A 20,546-nucleotide genomic window follows, 5' to 3' on the forward strand; every position below is an offset into this window, starting at 1 on the left:
GGATTTCCCTTCCTCAGGACAGCTATTTTACCATTCCCCTTGAAAAATTGCTTCTCAACCTAAAATGGATTTACTGTAGGTTTACCCCACTGCAGAGGCAACGTTGGGCAATACAGATACAACATAATGGCTTTTTCATCATATTCTTCCCTACAACCATTGTAGGTCAGTGCTCCAGCAACATCCACTTTATGATAAACCACAGAAAAACCTTAATGAAGAGTGGTATTAAGTCTGGCATGTAAGTGAGAACTTGCCTAGTGGAGAGATTCAGGGCAAAGTAAGGGCAATATAAACTCATTGAAGATTTTAAAGGGATTTGCAGTACTGTTCTTTTCTGGCTGACCACAGCTTGGGTGCCAGTGCTCTCATGAACCAAGGCTAGCTGGTAATGCTATATCTCATCAGATAAAAATGCTCATTCAGCTTACTACCCAGCTGCCAGAACCAGCCCAGCCTGCTTTATCCTGGGGGTCAGACCAGGGTCTTTGTTTTCCTAATGACATCAAAACCTGAAAGAAAATAAGTCTTGTTCCTGTTAGTATATCGACCCCATATCTTTAGCAATTTAGATTCATTTAGCACCGTATTAAAAGATTATTTTCCATTAACGTTGACCTGAAATAGCAGGGGCCTATTTGTACTGTGGGATTCCTTGATTTTACGCTGAAAATTTGGGTGTTAAAGCACTCCCAATGAGGATATGGCAAAAAGTAAGCTGGAACTGCAGAGTGCTAATGGGTTTTTCTGTACGGTATTTTCCCTTGTTCCCTCATTGCACTGACAGCAAGGCATCCTTTCAGCACAAGTGGTCCTGATGGCATCAGACCACCTGGGAACCCAGCCCTGACCGTACCTTCTCATCTGGCTAAACAAGACCTCCACCCTGCCCTGCTCGGCCCTGCTCTGCCGAGGAGGGCCGGATACTTTGGGAGAGGCTGAGATGTCATACCACATGCCATCAGGACATTTCTTTGTGTCTCCTCATCCCAAGCTCTTGTCAGAGTTGGCAGCCCTTACTAAATCCACTAGAAGGGCACTTGAAGGTGGTCTGACAGGGAAATGTGGATAACAGCAAACATTATGTCACTCCCAGCTCTGTTCTTAGAGGAAATTTTGCTTCTTCCTGTGTGGCAGGATGCATCAAATAAACGTGAAGTCTACTTATGTTTCAAAAAGAATGAGTATGCAGAATCCTATGCATCAATGGGAGGAGTATGAGAAAATTTTTTATTTGTGTTGTCTGTAACAAGTGATAGTATTACCAATATTGTTATAGCTTCTTAGCAAAGAAATCTTCATGGTTTCAATTGCTTTCTAGGGTTAATTCATCCTATCTGCCATATTGCTACATCTTTTTTCTGGTAGTTAGTATGGTGGTATCATGTGTAACACAACTGATTTGTACGTCAGAGGTTAATGTTCCTGTGACAGTTTAATTTGCATTGCATAGGCATGTGCAAGGAAGCTGATTTCCATGTCTTGATAGAGGAAATTAATGGTAGAAATGATAACAAATTTTCAAACTATGGTTCTGAATATTATGAATAAAAAATAAAAACTGTGGAAGAAGCTACGTTATGTTAATTTCAGTGAGCAGAGTGCCACCTTGTAAACTGCAGTCTTCATGCACAGCAGCCAGAGGGTTTCTGTAGATGCACTCTCACTCTACAGTATGCCCAAGGTGCAGCAATGATTTATTCTCTAAATTTCCTAAACTGCCATAGCAGTGCTTTTTAAAACATACTTCAAATAGGAAGTATTTCACTAATCCTTCAGCAGACACGAGATATAGATTCATAAAAGCCTGATTAAAACATAAAAATCACCACCACCAGCAACAACAACAAAAAATCATTCACTGGAAGCTTGTTTTATGTTACTGAATGAGATACTTAGAAAACCCATGGCTTTGGTTTATTTACACATTTTGTCACAATATAATTTTCTATTTTTCATGAAGACAGAAACAACATGATTCTTTTATTTATCTTTCCTTCAGCAGTATTGGATGTTGTCACAGGAAGAATGAGTTACATCATTGGACTCTGCGGTGATTAATTCACTGAGGTTGCAGTGTTGCACTATACGGTGAAGACAGACATAGCTGCACCAAATAGGCAAAATCAAAATATTCAGTGAATCCCTCATTTTTCTTCAGTGTGTTTATTGATGCATTGAGTGTTTTAAATTCTGCAGCACAGGTTGCTGCTGCCTCCCTGTATCTGGACTTCTGCATCTATTATATGCCAGTGTAAAGGTATCCTCTCCCTTGCACATAAAGTCTTGATAAGCATCACACAAATACCTACATTTCACAAGAGTGACATAGCTTGTCCTTATACTCCTCATATGGATGTCAGAAAACACCATGAACATAAGGGACTACAATGTTTCCATAGAAACTAATGTACTTCAGGCAGAAAAATGGAATGAGATTTATAAAATTATTTAAAAAGGAAAAGGTTAAAAATAAAAGAAAGGGCACCAAATCTTCTCACTTCTTCCTCAAAACCCTTCAACATTGCTCAGAAACCCTCAAAAGATGTTCCCTCCAGCCTTTTATATGGTGTCTTTTCAAAATTATAATTAGTTGACAGTAATGCCGGTGTCCTGGACAACTAAACTATTACCTTACTTATGTTGCTCTGTATCTCTGCCTAATAATGTGATCTGGATAGTGTTCTGGTTCCTGACATCATCACAAATGGTGTGAATGCCATGCAGCCATATGACACGCATATGACACCACCTTTAGAGGTGTGTGGGGAGCTCACAGAGGGCCTGGGGCAGCTCCTGTTGGAGGGCTAACCCTCATCCTTCATGATGTGCCTTGTGTTGCTAATGAGAAAAGCAGAGCCACCTGAGGAGGCATTTCTGTGTCCCTCCCACCATGAATTTTCCAGAAAAAAAAAAAAAAAAAAGGAAATGCAGAACAGGCACTATAAGTTTTGTGCTGCCTATGAGGACTTTCTGTGGGCTGAAGGATGAAATTTTCTGGCCCAGCCCTTCCAACCCCACAGCTGGGGGAAGATAGCCATGGTCACAGCTGTCCCTTTCTGTGCCTACCAGTTGCTGCTTCAGCACAGGGCCTTGGTGCTCACCGTGAGTCAGGAACATTTCAGTGGGAGGGCAGAGCGGCTTCCCACATTTCTGTACTAGGATGCCCGTTCCTTGGCAACACGGTGCTCGGGGTCCTGCTGGATCAGCACCGTGGGGTGCTGCCCCCTCTGAAACTGCAGGACCTGCAGAAACGCACAGGCAAGGCTGCAAGTGTTACAAGAGAGAGAGTGAGCAGTGTTTTACGTATGTCTTTTCCTTTAGGGTTAGGGAAGAGTTTAGTCTCACCCAGCATGTCATCAAAACAGGTTTCCCAGCTCAGTCTCATTTCTGCTACAGACACAAGACAGATATTGCTATACATTTTTCAGTAATTTTCCTATCCAGGTCTCTTGGTCTTCTCTCTATGACTCTTGCATAATTCAGGTTGTTTACAGTGGCTTAATATTTCTCTTTGATTTTTTTTTTATTTTTTTTTTGCCCTCCTCTTCATCAGTGACTATAAACATAGTACTTTACTACCAGTCTGGGGATGTCCCCATGCCAGCAGCACGCTCCCAGAGCTCCTCTGTAATCCCATCCCTGACAAGGATGCTCTGACTCCGCTGCATTTTCAGTGGGACTCCCCAAACAGCAGCCATGACAACAAAAACTGTAGCAAGGTCTCAGGGTACTATTATTAGTAACATGTTTTTTTTTCTAGGCTATTACCCATTAAGGGTGGGTGCCTTGCATCATTTGATAAGTGATACTGCTGCTTAAAAGAGTGGATGTGAGCTGTTTGGGGAAGGGAAAAGTAACTAACTACATAGTTATGAGGTGTCTCAATATCTCAGAGAATGGTGTGTTGGACAATAGAGACTTTTATGAATGTTCTCTCTTTAAATTAACTCAGGTTTATCACAAGTAAAAATAGTTCCTACCTGTCAGCCAGCAATTGCAGCTCAATTCCTAGAACAGTGCAAACTGAAAAAAAAAAAAAAGGGAAAAAAAAAAAAAACAGCCGCCACCCTCACTTGGTGGGATCAGCAGTGAGAGACTTGACACAGAGATTGAATTATTGCCTTGTTTTGGAAGCAGTCATTCCAGGTGAATACTGAAACACCCACATGAATTTGCAGCAAACAGCCAACAGCCACTTATATTAGGGCTGGATCTATCCAGAGAGGATGTAGGCACTGAAGCATGTAACTTTGGAAATTCTGGTGTCTCCAGTGTCTTCTGAACCCTGCTTTAGATGCCCAGACCCTCAGCAGCTTAGCAGTGAGCCCTCTGGATGTGCATGTCCCGCCCTGCACTGTGGAGGGGATAGAGGTGCCGCAGCAGGACTGCTGCTTTCAGGCTAAGGGTAGCATTGCAGCATTGCTGTGCTGTGTCTTAATCCCTCTGTGGAGACAGTCTAAAATTTAAATAATCATGAGTTTCCATATATCACAGCTTGGTATCTTTAAGGGTATTTCATCCACCAGCTCAGCCTGCCCATGGGCACAAATCCTTTGCTGGCTGAACTCTGCATGTTCTGGCTCTGTGCAGAGAGAACTGCCCCAGCACCAGCAGCTCCAGCTGCACCTTCCCACTGCACAGGCAGTGGTGGGATGTGCCTGAGCAAATCCAGTGATCTCCCAGCCTACCTCACCAGCAGCCCTCGTGAGGCCTACTCTAGCAAAACACTCCACTCCACTTTGACTGTAAGTTTGTGGTATTCCTCCTTCACCTCAACAGCATTGCTTATATGTTTGCTGATGTGCATAAACTTAAGCACTTTGTTAGATTAAATCTCTTTCTTTTTAAAAATAGTGGGACCTATTAAACAAAGGCAGAGTAGGAAATGTTTACTGCAGCTTATTTAGCAGTGGAGGCAGAAAAGGCTCAAAGATGAATCATAGAATCATAGAATATCCCGAGTTGGAAGGGACCCATAAGGATCATCAAGTCCAACTCCTGGCACTGCACAGGTCTGCCCAAAAGTTTAGACCATGTGACTAAGTGCACAGTCCAATCTCTTCTTAAATTCAGACAGGCTTGGTGCAGTGACTACTTCCCTGGGGAGCCTGTTTCAGTGTGCGACCACCCTCTCAGTGAAGAACCTCTTCCTGATGTCCAGCCTAAACTTCCCCTGCCTCAGCTTCACACAGTTCCCACGGGTCCTCTCACTGGTGATAACAGAGAATAGGTCATCTGCCTCTCCACTCCCTCTCGCGAGGAAGTTGTAGACTACGATGAGGTTCCCCCCTCAGCCTCCTCTTCCCCAGGCTGAACAGACCCAGAGACCTCAGCTGTTCCTCATACGACTTACCCTCTAGGCCCTTCACCATCTTTGTCGCCCTCCTCTGGACACTCTCCAACAGCTTAATGTCCTTTTTGTACTGTGGTGCCCAGAACTGCACACAGTACTCGAGGTGAGGCCGCACCAGCGCAGAGTAGAGTGGGACAATCACTTCCCTCGACCGACTAGCAATGCCGTGCTTGATGCACCCCAGGATACAGTAGGCCCTCCTGGCTGCCAGGGCACACTGCTGGCTCATATTCAACTTGCTGTCAACCACAACCCCCAGATCCCTCTCTGCGGGGCTGCTCTCCAGCGTCTCATCGCCCAGTCTGTACGTATAGCCAGGGTTGCCTCGTCCCAGGTGCAGGACCCGGCACTTGCTTTTGTTAAACTTCATGTGGTTGGTGATCGCCCAGCTCTCCAATCTGTCCAGATCTCTCTGCAAGGCCTTTCCACCCTCATCCGAGTCCACAACTCCTCCAAGTTTAGTGTCGTCGGCAAATTTGCTCAGAACACCTTCTAGTCCTACATCCAAATCATTTATAAAAACATTGAAGAGGACTGGCCCTAAAATGGAGCCTTGAGGGACCCCACTAGTGACCACCCTCCAGCCAGATGTGGCCCCCTTTACCACAACCCTTTGAGCCCTGCCCAACAGCCAATTGCTCACCCATCGTATGATGTTTTTGTTTAGCTGTATGCTGGACATTTTGTCCAGTAGGATCCTATGGGAAACTGTGTCAAAAGCTTTGCTGAAGTCCAAAAAGATCACATCAGCTGGTTTCCCTTGATCGACTAGATGGGTGATCTTATCATAAAAGGAAATCAAATTTGTTAGGCAGGACCTACCCCTCATGAACCCATGTTGGCTGGGACCAATGACTGCATTGTCCCCCAGCTGCGCTTCAATAACTTCAAGGATCGTCCTCTCCATAATTTTACCAGGCACTGACATGAGACTGACAGGCCTGTAATTGCTAGGGTCTTCTTTCTTACCCTTCTTGAAAATTGGCACAACATTTGCCAGCTTCCAGTCCAATGGGACCTCACCAGATTCCCAAGATCGTTGAAAAGATGCCCCAAGATGGGCAAGATATTATAGAAAGATAACATATATAGTTCAGACTTACAAAACAGATGTTAGTGCTTGGATTCTTCTGCTCGTTTAGGATCTGTTTCAGAACATCTTCGTAAACCTGGATCCTCAGAAAATGAAAGTCAACCACCCTTAAGAAACTGGGCTTTATCTAGACATTGAAATGGAGCATCTTTAATCACAGAATCACAGAATCACAGAATCACAGAATCATCTAGGCTGGAAGAGACCTCCAAGATCACCTAGTCCAACCTCTGACCTAACACTAACAAGTCCTCCACTAAACCATATCACTAAGCTCTACATCTAAACGTCTTTTAAAGACCTCCAGGGATTGTGACCCAACCACTTCCCTGGGCAGCCTATTCCAATACCTAACAACCCTATCAGTAAAGAACTTCTTCCTAATATCCAACCTAAACCTCCCCTGGCGCAACTTTAGCCCATTCCCCCTCGTCCTGTCACCAGGCACGTGGGAGAATAGACCAACCCCCACCTCGCTACAGCCTCCTTTAAGGTATCTATAGAGTGCGATAAGGTTGCCCCTGAGCCTTCTCTTCTCCAGGCTGAACAACCCCAGCTCCCTCAGCCGCTCCTCATAAGACTTGTTCTCCAGACCCCTCACCAGCTTCATTGCCCTTCTCTGGACTCACTCGAGCACCTCAATGTCCTTCTTGTAGCGAGGGGCCCAAAATTGAACACAGTACTCGAGGTGCGGCCTCACCAGAGCCGAGTACAGGGGGACAATCACCTCCCTGGTCCTGCTGGCCACACTGTTTCTTATACAAGCCAGGATGCTGTTGGCCTTCCCCTGGCAATTCTGAAAGCTTGCATATCATCTTGAAGAGGATTGCACACAGCAATTTCATGTAACCTGTCTGCCTTAGTTCCTGAAACACAAACTTGCACTTAAATCAAAGTTCTCATTTCCTTCACAGATTACTAGCTGCTTGTGGCAAAGCCTCTATTGCCATACATGTACAAGAATGCTTCAGAATACACTGGATGCTCATATGGCCTTCACTAAAAATGCCCTAACAAGCACTCTCATAAAGTTTTCATTTCCAGCTAGACATACGTATAGCAAAAACTAGAGGAAAAGTGGCGGGATTAACAGTTTGGGAAAAAGAGAGATTCTCTGGGAAGAGCATCTACAGACAATGAAGTTACACATCTCCAATCTCTGTCAGAAAAAGTGACAAGATAAAATGCTTGTACTATATCTAATTAAATATCACAGTTCCTAATAAACGTATAAAAATACAAAATAGTGTGTTTCAGTGGTAAAGCTTACAATGTTATTAGAATGTACAATTACTGCAGCAGGAGAGCAACTTATATTATCCATAGACAGCAGCTGACTGTTAAATTGGCAGATTGGGCCCTACCAGTTGGCAAACATATTAATTCTACCATTTTTTCTGTATAGCATATAGCTAGAGGCTCTCAACAATATTCTGTTGCACTGCAGAGGCTGCAGAGCTAAGCTGTTGGAGCTGAAGCTTTTCAGGCATTTTTCTGCTGGTTTTGAGAATGATTTTGATGGCTGTGTTCATGCTGAGTAGTAGCACAGAGCTGCATATGGTCTCAGCAAGGATAATACACCAGTTTGGAGTGAAAAGCATCTCACCCTAGACTCTTCTTGTGACAAGACACAATGTTGTCCATGGAGGGTAATGAACCTGCTTTCACAAAAAACAGTAGATGCCTGTTGGTGACTCACATTAGAAAAAAACAAACAAACTGCTTTTCTGTTGCTGAAGTCTTAATCCTAGTTCCCTGTTTGTGTGCAGTTATGTTATAATTACATCTCTTCACTGCAGTCTACAAACTTGTTAACAGCTGTCTACATCCTTCAGTTTTGATGAACTCCTTTTCTGTGACTTCTCCACAAGCATCTATTTTTCTCTGGTCTTTTGGCTGCCTTACTCATGCCCATCTGCCAACATGGCAGGACGCTGCTTCCGGATTGGACCTTTGCTCCAGCAGAGGCCTTGGGAGAAGCTGGGATTATACAAGTAGCCTGTTTAACAGTGTCTCACAAGTAAAAAGGTCTTCCCCTGTGCCAGCTCCAAGGAGTTTGCAACCTGCCTCTCTTTACGCTTTGTTCATATTGCAGAAATATTGCAGGGTTCCTCCGATAGCCAGGGATGTCTGGGCCAGATGGCTCTCTTTGTATTTCAGCTGGAAAAGGTCTGAGGTGATTCCTGTAAGCAGCCTGGAGGTGCCAAATCCACAGATTAAGGATACAGGAGTTAAAGCATTTCTTGTGGCCAATATGTACAATGCCCTTGCTTCCATATTCCTATACTGCAGGCTTTTGGGTTGTTGTTTGTTTCTCTGAAAACTTTGTATCTGAGTTAACACACAATTCATTTGTCTTAACTTCCAAGGTAATGACCTGAAAGAGACTTGTATTTGGTAGACTTTTCCAGGAAGATGACTTTTCCTGCATAAAAATGGGGCAGTTCATAACAAGAATATATTTATTAGCAGAAAAGAAGGTGAAAATGAATGAGGTCAAAAGACCTTCTGGTGACTAATATCTTGTTACTCACTGGACCATAAAAATCACTTGAGCTGGGTGAGAGTTTGCATTCTTTCTGTGTAAATATCATGCTGGGGAAGGCTGGTAATACTTTGGGACCAAACTAAACAGTAGAACCAGAAGTGCCTGTTTACTTTAAGAAAGCAAACATCTGAAGTTGTACAACCTGCCTTAAAACTAGCAATGCGTTACAGTGCATGAAACTAAAGAAAAATATTCTCACGTGTAGTTCTTCATTAAAATGACTCTTCAAAGTATAAGACACAGGCTAAACAAGAATGCTAGTACATAGAAAGGTCATAAAATATCAGTGCATTTAGTAGCATGTACAAGATCTAGGAAATGTTCATATTTCTACCAAAAAGCCAAAAATTCAATAGAAGAAAAGCTGCAACTCTTGTTAGTTGCCATAGGGCCAACTGTCTTGGCTAAAACTAATTGACATAAAGAGTACATAAAAAGTCATAAAGGAGACTGGGACACAAATAGCAACTGGAGTGTTTGATCATAATTTTTATTTTTTCATTAAAAATGACCAAACCCAAGAGGCTAACTTCCTATAGATCTGGATATAAGAAGGAGACAAGAGGAAACAAATTCCATGTAGGAAGGAAATTGCAGTGTTACAGCCTGTTTTTCTTTAATAGAGCTCCAGTACATGGCTGCATAGAAATTCCATCTCATTTCTCAGTTCATAATATGATGAACTAATTGAAATCTCTCCCCAAAACATGTTTACTGCATGAATTTTGTGAAATTATGATTGCAACAGAAGGGAGCAGAATAACATATGTGCAAGATCTTGTGGTTCCTTAGGGCTTACATGTCCTTTGTAATTATACTTGTTTTCTTGGTTAGCATCAATAAATGGATATTTGGACAACTTCTTCTGCTTTGAATTATACTAAACATGAGCAGAACATGCAGTTTATTTCTAAGTTGATATTTTATCCTGGTTAAAGAATTTATTGTAGCCTGCTGGAATAAGCATGTATGTATGCATACACACGTCTACCAGTCTATCTGTCCCCTAACAGCTTTTGCTGACCCATTTGAATCAAACCTAACAGATGTGCTGGAGGTTAATTTCTACGGGCTTTGGATAGAGGACAGAGAACCTACCATTGCTCTGCAGAAGGGAAAGCACCGCCATATGTTGGGGGTTCAGATGGCAGAGGTGCGTGGCGGGTTCCACCTGTCAGAGAGAAATATTTAGGTAATTGGTTTCCACCACTAATGAGCAACTGACTTGTTTCATTGCATTGCAGCACCCACTGCTTGATTGGTTGTTCTGGGGAAAAAGGCGGCTTTTCACTTTTGCTCTCAGGTGGGAAGCATATCTCTATACCATGCAGGAGATGTGTGTTCAGAGCCCCTGCAGTCAGTAAGTATTATACAGAGCCACACAGAAGAAGTATTTCGGTCTTCAAGACAGCCACATTTGTGCAGTCCTCTGCTTAAGGCTCATTATCTCGTGGCAGCACCAGGCTAACACCGCTGTGCCACTTAGGGTGCTCCTTCAGCTGGTATTAGTTATGCTCCATGTTAGCTGATTTAACCGTGTTCTGCCACAAAGTGCAATCACACCTTGAGAAAAATAAATTAGTCCCAAGCAAAAAACTCTGCTGTCTCTGATACGGCACATTTTCATCACTGCTAATTCTGAGACTGGTCACATTCGAAAATATTTGATGGGAGGAAAGTGGAGTCACTACTCTGCCTAAGGAAGGGAGAAGCCACAGAGGAATGGATCTGAGAAGAGAGGCCATGGGCACAGATAAGAGTTAATGTGAAGAGGAGAACAGGTTGGTGTAAATGTTTGAACGTGTTCCCTTCTTGGGAATGCCTGGAATCTTTATTGCTGGTGAATAAATCTCACCAGAGCTGACAGCTGCAGGGAAGCTCGAAGGGTTGGTCCGAGGCATGAAACGAGGCATAAAAAAGAAGAGTTGTCCAAATTGTTGTCTCTGTGCTGCTGCCTTATCATGAGTTTTGACAAAAATATCATTGAGGAAAGATTTATGGGGTGCACTCATTTTAGTTCTTTGGATAATTGGATGCTGAATGCATACAGAGCTCATCTTCCAGATATTTAAGTCCTTCCAAATCAGGTAGTAGCTCTTTTGTAACTAATGATTTCAGTAGCCTGCCTGTACATGCATCCTTGATGGTGGACCTCAAATACTTGGTACACCTCTGAAATATTACTGGGCAAACTATAGGCATTCATTTGATTTCCTTGGGGTAGTTTATTACCATTTTTTACACTCAGGCTTAATATGACAATCAAAGTTGTATCCATACTGTGAAAACTATTAGCATACATTAAATATAGCCAAATGATTTGCTCAAAACCTGTCTGCCCAGATTGCAATCAGCCACAAAATTATCATCAGCAGCAGTTACCCTGCCCTCACTGCTCAGAACAACATCATACTGGACTGGGCAGACCGTTGCACTGTACCGAACTTCCTTTTACGGAGGGGTCAATTCTGGCTCCCTGAAAGCAAGTCTGTCCATGTCTAGGGGTGCTCCTCTCCACATGGCTGTGGGTGGGGGTGTGTCAGTGTGTGTGTGGGAAGACTATAGCAAATTATGAAACTGACAGGCTGAAGAAAACCTTAGAATTAAAAGAAGAGGAAAGTGCAAAAAGGAATGGGAAAAGATAAAGAATAAACCCTCATTAGCAAGGTGGGCTGGGGAGAGGTGTTTTTTATAGGTCAAAAGCATGCAGACACCCTAAAATTGCTCATACAGCATTGGTCCCAGGGAGCAAACAAAGGAATGGCAGGGTGAGCCAGTGTGGACAGGAGAGCTGATCTGGAAAATGGAAATACAGAGCAGCCCTACTGGTGAGCGTATGAAAAGGTCAGCAGAAAAAATTGGCCTCGTTGCACCTTTGAGAAGAACAGGATTTTAAGAGTTCTGTCCAGAGAGATGTAGTGCTCCAGAGCCAGTCCCTGATGACATCATTCCCTGGGTGCTCCCCTTTGCTGAGTAAGGACAGCAATAAACTGGAAAGTGTTTTGTACTGACTCAGCTTTGTTTGACCAGGAAAGGAGAGCTGGGGCTCAGCAGTCCCTTTTGTCCTGAGGTGCTTGTGTAGGCACACCCGCTCTAAGGGGAGCATTTTAGAAATTCAGCAGATAAGGGCATTGTATAATCACCCGAGCAGCTCTAAGCCAAGCAAGGATCCTGGGGCTGGGAGGATGCTACTGCAGGCAGATGTCTTATCTAAATCACAGTGCCTTGGATCAGGCGGTCATGTTGTCTCCATGGAAAAGCCATGATAGCTTTGACAAAATGTGGATTCGGAGAGGAGTTAGAAAATGATCACCCTTTTCTCTCATTATCTCTGATATTTCTTTCATCTTTTTCCCCATTTGCTTATTGAATTATTTCAAACGCACCCTTGTTCCTTTGCCCCTGGCCCTTCCTTTTCTGTCTCCAAATCATCTTTGAGACATTTAAAAGCTTTCCCTCCTCCCCTCTTATTTTATCAATTAGATTTTTTTTTCCTTGAGAATTAGGAGGCTGAGAGCCCCAGCAGGAGTTAGCAGGCACAGCTTTATTGGTGGCACTGGAGCTCTGCCCATTTCTTTTAGACAAGGATCTGGCTAAAAGATTTTAGGAGTGTCTGCCTTGCTGATGCCATTGCTTCACAGGGCCCTTGCTGTGCAGCCCGATATGTTCAGAGGCCTCTTCAGAAGCCAGTTCATATAGGAGGTACTGACAACCCAAACAGGCAAGGCGAGAGGTTTTTTAACTCCACAAGGTGACAGAGGTGTAGGTGTCTGCATGGAGACTTCTGGTCAAGCAGGAGGAGGAGAGCAAATTCCCCAAATCTCACCCTGCTGAGCCTTGAACCTGCCTCACACTGTCCTCTGCTGCATGTTGTGGTTTGCTTTCTGCTTTCAGCTGCAAACCTGAGTTCAATAGCGCCGTGCTCACTGTGGCACAGGGGGTGAAAACTCTTGACCCACAGGTTAATCATCTGAGTCAATATATTAAGTCATTGCCACAGCCAAGTGAGTAATCTACAAGGAACAATATAAATATATGGAATAAATTCTGTCTACTTTTCTATTAGCTTGTTGTCCTCGGGTGTCTCCTCATAGTCCTCTAGGAGATGGGAGAATTCTCAGATGTATTCTTTTTGCAGATTTCTTTCTTTGGAGATCAGCTAGAGGAATATCTTTGGGAATATGCACAATTTGTTATTCATAAGTCACACTCTGTTGCTTAGTCATATAGTTGCTTCTCTGTTCCCGGCTGGGAGCATTATATAACAGCTGTGCTCTACATAAGGACAGTAGCAGAACAGCCTTCATATATGCATACGAACAGACATATATATATGTATACCTATACTTACATACTTATACGTGTGTGTGTGTGTGCATATTCTCAAATGTTTATAGAGAATAATCAATCTTAATTATGTAGTCTCTGCTTCCAGCAGTACATTACTCAAATCTACAGGGAAAATTTATCACAGACCAAAAGCTCTGGAAATGTGAGCCTGCACAAGTCAGAGCAAAAGGAAAGTCCTCATGTTAGTAGTCCTAACCACCCTGGCATTATTCTTGTTCTCTGGGCAGAGTAAACAAAGCAAATACCTTCGCAGAGCCCAGTGCTGAGAATCAGCACCTGCCGCAAGAAACAACTGGCTTCTGCCTTGCAATGACTTTGTGGCCTCCTGTCCAGTTCTCAGCACCAGCCAGGGCAACCCAAGGGCTTCTACAACCCATCTGGGCAGGCTGGAATCGGATTAGATGGAAAGGGAATCTAGAAGTCACTGCAATTTTAGGAGAACTACAGCATCTATTTGGACAGGGCAAACAGAGCCAGCAAGAACACAATATCTGGCTACAGCTCACAGGCTAACATGTAGAATGATTTTCCCTTTTAAAATAAAGGAAACATCACTGCCCACACATCCTTATATGCCAGCCATGTCCAAGCCATGTTGGTTACCCAGTTAATTAAGTCAGAGAACGGTTCATTAAGAAGGCAGAAGTGCTTCCCTTTTCTATGGCTGAGTGCATACACCTAGGTGAAAACAGCACAATTTCCTACATAGAAGGTGAAAAATAAATACCTATGGGGAAAGCAAGACAGAATAGAAATAAATAAGCTGAAAAAATAAAGCTTCTGCCTTGTAAGTCAGATCCAATGGCTTTTACCATCCACACATACATGCAGTAACACAGTGCCCCCTAGACCTCAGTACAGAATTATCTCAGAATTAGCTGTGTGCAAGTGACACCAAAGCAACACCACCATTTGCCAGAACACCTGTTTTTTCCCCAGAGGTTTCAGATCCAAAAGCCGAGATCTGACAGGTTTTTCATGGTGTGATTGCAGACATGTAAATTGGAGGCAGCCAATTTCATTTCGCTCATAAGCTTGAGAAATGTAAATCTGGGGCTCTGAAATATTCTAATTACTTCTCCCCCGATGGGTCTTTGTGGCTTTAATAACACCGAAATTGCATGACATTCCACCCCCAGAAAATACATAATTCATATCTGCAATCCTGTATCTGTATAAGCTCTGTTCATCTTCAGGGGGGAACATTAATTTCAGAATGAGGGAATCCCTTGTTTTTTTACAGGGGTAAAAATGCAAATTTCCATGCAAACTGTAATTTCCATGTTATTCATCCACAACGAAGCAAGGACTGTGTACGTAGCGTGTGATGCACCAAGCCAGTGGTTCGTGAGTGCTATAGGAAATGCATTCTGCTCGATTAACTTCATGCTGACATCTCAGACCCATTGTGGTGAAGCCTTCAGTCTGTCACCAAAAATGATGTGGTGGCACTGAGATGGGCAAGGAGCAGCTCCCCAAGTGTCTGCTGGGTGGGTGCTTGGGGCAGTGGTGGGAATGGAAAGCAGCAATAGTGTTTGTGTTGATTATTGGAGAATAAGAGCACACACCCCCTACTGCCGTATGTTGTTTGGTGCAAACTCAAAAATCTCTCTAAGCTGTTACAGTTTCATAAAGATCAGCTCCCAGGTTAGAAGCAGAGTTAGCTCTGGGGCCTGCAGCAGATACTGCATTTTCTGGCAGGCAGAAATCTGGAGTTTTTCATAAGTGCACAAAAGGAAGATAGGAATTAAGCAGAACCTTCTAATAGCAGGTGTGAAGTGTGCATGAGATCGAGACATGATAAAAACGTGTTTGTTCGTATCACTTCTGTACATCATCCTCACTTTAACTTTGTTTTTATTGTATTCCTTTGAAATGTAGCTGCTTTGTAAGTATAATTAAGAATGGGTGCTCTGCACTTTGCAAACATGGGGATGCTGCCATGGCAACACCAGAGGAACACAGAAAAGAAGCTTTCTCTGATTAATGTAATTACATAGCAAGCATGTATAATGCCTTTAAATACAGTTTACTTTTGCGTGAAGGAGGCATAAAATGGATATTGAAAGTTCTCTGTGTGTTAACATTCCAGAAATACTCCTTGTGCATGTTGCAATATCATCTTTTGTAGCAGATTACTCACGTCATGAGGGACCTACCATTGCGTGGCAATTAGGTCTGTAGTGAGGGATTTGGGGTTTTGACTTCTCTCAAGCTCAAAGCAAGATTGTGCTCTACTTGGTTTATTTCAGCAATGTTTTAGGATTACATTTCAAAGTGAGGTTTCCTTAATGGACTTCATTTTACCGTGTTAGGGTTAGAGACGTCAGCTCCTTATACATGTGGCCGACCTTATGGAAGTTTGGAGTCCTACCCAGGGAAAAGGAGAATTTCCAAGTAGGTAAAACTCCCTTTATGCCTAAGTAGTGGCTGTGTCAAGCCTCAGGAAAATTGGTGTGCACATGCAACTCCCCTGAGTGACTAATTGCCACAAGCATTAATCCCAGTCCTGCATTCCTCAAACATTAACCCTCAACTCTTTCTTCTTCCCAGCTGAGCATTTGCAGTATGGAGGGAACAAAGGGCTGAAATCTGAGAGCTGGGGGATGTTACTCAATAAGGGTGGTAATCAGCTTTTAAGTTCAGTGGTTTTAAATTGTTGTTGTAGTACAATTTCAGACAGCTCATTCAGAAGCTTTGAATTAAGGGATGGAAAGGGAGATTTAAGTGAAGGGAAAGCAACATTTTTCCTTCCAGGGCATGCCTTGGACCTAAAAAATGTACATGACACTGCGGGGACAGCAGGAAGCTATGTAATGCATAGAAAGAAGCTGTGGGGCCAAAAATCCTTTCGTGATTCTGCCAAAAGGCATTAAAGTCCAAGACAGAAAGCTTGTCAGCTCTTGCCAGGTGTCTGTGTCTCACAAGGGATACGAGTTCCCCCTTAGAGCCTGAGATCATCAGGATAACAGCACTGCTACTGTGAAACTGTGCCTAGGTATTACCGTATGGATTTTTTTTGAAACTGAACAGCAGTTTACAATCCACAGGTAGTATTTTCACAGATAAAAGGAGAGCATCCATCTTGAAATGGAAATCATAGGATCCAGAGAACAGTCTTCCAAGGACCGTCAAAGTTGTGTCAGGTTTGAGGTGCAGTAGCTCATGAATGGTGATGCCCCCTGAATTTTTGCAATGTATCAAAAAAGGCCTTTGCATTTGCAATAGCACATTTTCCTCTGTCAGAACCAAAACATTGAAAAGACATTTGTGGAAACTACATGCATTCTTGCTTTGAGTATTGTAATTTAAAAGCCTGTCAATACAAATACTGGTATTACATGGTTAGACTACCTTTCCTAAAACTGAAAATCTGGATCGTATACAGGCATGAATCAAAATGAAACAGTGGAGCAGTGATGGTTTCCACTGACTGGAGATCTTGTCCTGCATGTTCTTATCTGCAAATCATTTTTTCTATTGTGCTACAGGCAAGGTGCCAGTCCTTGAATCTAGCTAATCTGTCTTCGGTGTAGGATCAAAGGGAGGCACAAAGCACAGAGATGCTTTGGGCCGTGCTCTCCAGCTTGTCACTTTTATGATCCCCACACTTCTTTTCTATGTTAGAGACTGCAAGAAGTGAGCACAGACATTAATCTCAGAAGCCAGCTCTGGGGAGATAACTTTCAGCTGTAGAGGTTTCTGTCAGCCTGAGGGAAAGAGGAGGGCAATAAAATTGGCTGAGAGGCCCTTTATTCTTCATCCTGCAAAGATACCATGCTACATGGGTCAAGAATATTACCCAGTTTTGTAATACTTGACCAATAAATAAAAGGTCATTGTTTTGTTGTTGTTGTTAGTTTTTGTTGTTGATGTTGTTTAAAATGGTACACATGAATTACAAACACCCTGAGGTCTCCCTCCAACTCCTGATCTAACTCTTCTTTGACTATATGTAGTTGCAAAGGCTGCTACCTGTTGTGTAATTCTTCCCAACACACAGGAGAGCCTGGCATTTCATATTCAGGATTGCAGAGATTTATTAAAGATCATTGATTTTGTCAAGACAAAGAATTTGTCAAAAAAAAAAAAAGTGTTTTGACTGTTTGTTTTGATGGGAAAATTTGGGTTCTTTTTGATGTTGAAGATCTTCAGCATTACAATTTGAAAAAAAATATTCCACTGGAGAAAGGGAATAAATGTAAATTAAAAGGCAAAAAAAATCCACCTATAGTTCTAGTTATTGCACTGAGACAAAAAAAATAATATATTAAAACTTGTTCTGAAGTTTTGATCAATTTTGACTGAAATGGAAACTTTTAAATAAAAATCACTTGCATGACAGGCTTGCTTTTTATTATTGCTGCTGTTTACCTGCATATTTTCCTTTTGTCCATTATAATCTCTCTTAAATAGCCAGTTCATTGTAGCCTTCCATTAAGAATACTTCTGCATGAACAGCTCTGCCAAAAAAGCCAAGAAATAATCAGGAAGTGACTTCTGTGAAAGCTCAGCAGTGTTCTTAATTGCTTAGTACTAGAGCATCTAACGCCTGAGAACAGAAGGACTTTCCTAAAAACTGAACAGAAAGCTGACTTGTGAGCTTGTATCTCTCATAATGACTCAGAGCCAGACTCCTAACTAAGAGAATTTCATTGTTCCTTCCACAGAATATTGTTAAATTACAAATTAGCAAAAATGCTAGTCTGTACTCTCAGGCTGACATATGAATATGCATTATTCATTGCATTCTCATTATTTCCTTTTCCTTCATGAAACAGGAAATGAAAGACTAAAGAATTCAGTGTGAGGTGAGCTGAAACTATTGATGCCATCAATTTTAGCCATATGTTCATTTTTGTGTATTTAACTACCCCCTCTCCCTTTTCATTCTCCCTTTTCCATTCTATTTTATCATCTTTTTCATCTATGTTTACAGCACTAAACTGCACATATGTACTCTGGAGCACAGACTGTTTTTTGCTTGTTTGTGTTTAAGCAGAGTGTTCAGAGCAACAGAAGACTCAAAGCTTACCAAAGTCTCCAGTTGTTACAGTAACATAATTATTAAGAATATCTTAATCCCTTCAAACCGGAATTGCCATCACTGCGGTTTACCCTTAAATCAGAATTTAACACATAGAGCCAAAATCATGTGTTTTGTTTTTTTTTTGTTCCAGTTGCAGTTTTAATAGTGTCCAGTTACAAGGTTTATAAAGCATTCCTCTGATTTTTAACACTTGCCTAAGCATAAGTAATAACTCATTGGATTTTTCCCCTTTTGGTTCCTCCTAATAAAGGAAATCTTCAGGTATTAATCTACTGCATCAAGGGAACTTTCTGAATTTTTATTTTGATTTTCATAGTAACTAAATGGTGAAAAAGTGTAAGACATACAAGATGTTAAGTTTTGAAAGACTTTTTAGAAAGAGACTTTCTTACCTTCTCAAAAGCCACAAAGGAATGAGTGACAGAATGTGCACAAATACCTACCATTTACCTGGTGATACAGGCCAGGTAATTGGGATCAGGGCTAAATGAAAGCATGTATTTTGCTTTGAAGGCTATACACACAGTTATAATTTTTTATGACACACTATGGAAAGTGCTTGAGCTGCACATGTCAAGGCAATGGAAATTAAAAGAAACTTGTTCTCTTTCCTCTTTGGATGTCCTCTTTAATCAGGGTTGTTTGCATACTAAATTAAAAGTTGAGTTCAGAACTATGCAGTACAATTATAAACTCCCTTTCTGAGGGCTGCTTTTACAACTCATTTTGTAGCAACTTTGAAAATGAAGAGTTCAACTCGTGATAGACCTCTTGGTGCTTATATGTAAAGAACTCACACAATTAAAGTAGACCAAAATAGACCACATGAACAGATGATTTTCTCCCATGTTTAGGAACTGGCTAAAGAAGGAAGAAGACAGCCTCTAACTTGCAAATATGTCTCCCCTACTAGTCAAAGGAAACAGGGGTACATACATCATTATTAAACTGCTGGACCACCACACTCTAGAGGGACATCAGTGTGTGAGGGGCAGGTTGATATGGAGCACATGCATCTCAGCCTGGGATGTGTTCAGGATACAATCAGGTCACACATACTGAGACCCTCAAGTATAAAAAGAGGCTGTAAGAATTTTTACCATAGGATGAGATCTTTCCAGTAATAATGAAACTCTTTGTCATATGATTGGCTTGGCTGAAAAGCAATATCTTACAGGTTATTCATGCTTCTGAGCATCACTGAAAATCACTGAAAATCTGAAAATCTGAGGCCATGGTATTGAAACCAATAGCAGCTTCATCACTGACTTCAGTAGGAAAATGCAGACTTCTGACTTCCATCCTCTTTTCTTACTGTTATTTTGAATGTTTCCATCCACGAAATCTCTAAAATTTCAAGGATGTAGTTAACATATAAAATATCTGTATGATTAGATCTACTAGATCAGTGGATATCAGTACACAAATAAATTAAGAAACTTAATTTCTCTCATGTATCAATGAAGATATATTCATTTCATTTTCATGACTTTCTAGCATAGAGGAGCACATGCCCACATTCCCTTGCTGGTCCTGATCATCTACTTCCTAAGTATACCTAGACTAGAAATTATTTTGCCTATGTTTTACCACTAACTTACTTCAAAAAATCACAGTATTTATGGGTATAAGGGAAGGGTTTCAGCATGCTCCACTGGGCAGAATAAACACCAGCTCTTCTTGAAACCCTTCTATATCCTATACTCAATGTCTTCAGCATATTCTTAATCAAGAAATAGCAATCATGTGGAGTATAGCTTTTCTCTACGAAACAAATGAACTGTTGATTAAAAAGGTTAATGTTGGCAAGTATGCTGCTACTAGAACTGCCTGATTTATTAATCTGAGACAAATGACCTCATGAGTATGTCACTGAAGAGAAGCGTTCATGCGAAAACTTAATTTGCATGCATTTTTCTTTATGTGCAACTGATTAGCCAATGTGAACCAGTCTGAGGGTACTGTTTGCCTCTGTTCACTTCAAATATTTATTTATTTTCTAATTAATAAAAGGAAATCCTCTAATCAGTACTTTTATAAAGAACAAGAATCTTTTATTTTTTATATACATCATATTCACAATTTGGAATATCAGGTCAGTAGCACAGATGGAACTGAGGAAGGATGGGTCCCAGGAGGATATTTTTAT

This window comes from Cygnus atratus, chromosome 1 (assembly GCF_013377495.2).
Source record: "Cygnus atratus isolate AKBS03 ecotype Queensland, Australia chromosome 1, CAtr_DNAZoo_HiC_assembly, whole genome shotgun sequence".
NCBI classification, from domain to species: domain Eukaryota; kingdom Metazoa; phylum Chordata; class Aves; order Anseriformes; family Anatidae; genus Cygnus; species Cygnus atratus.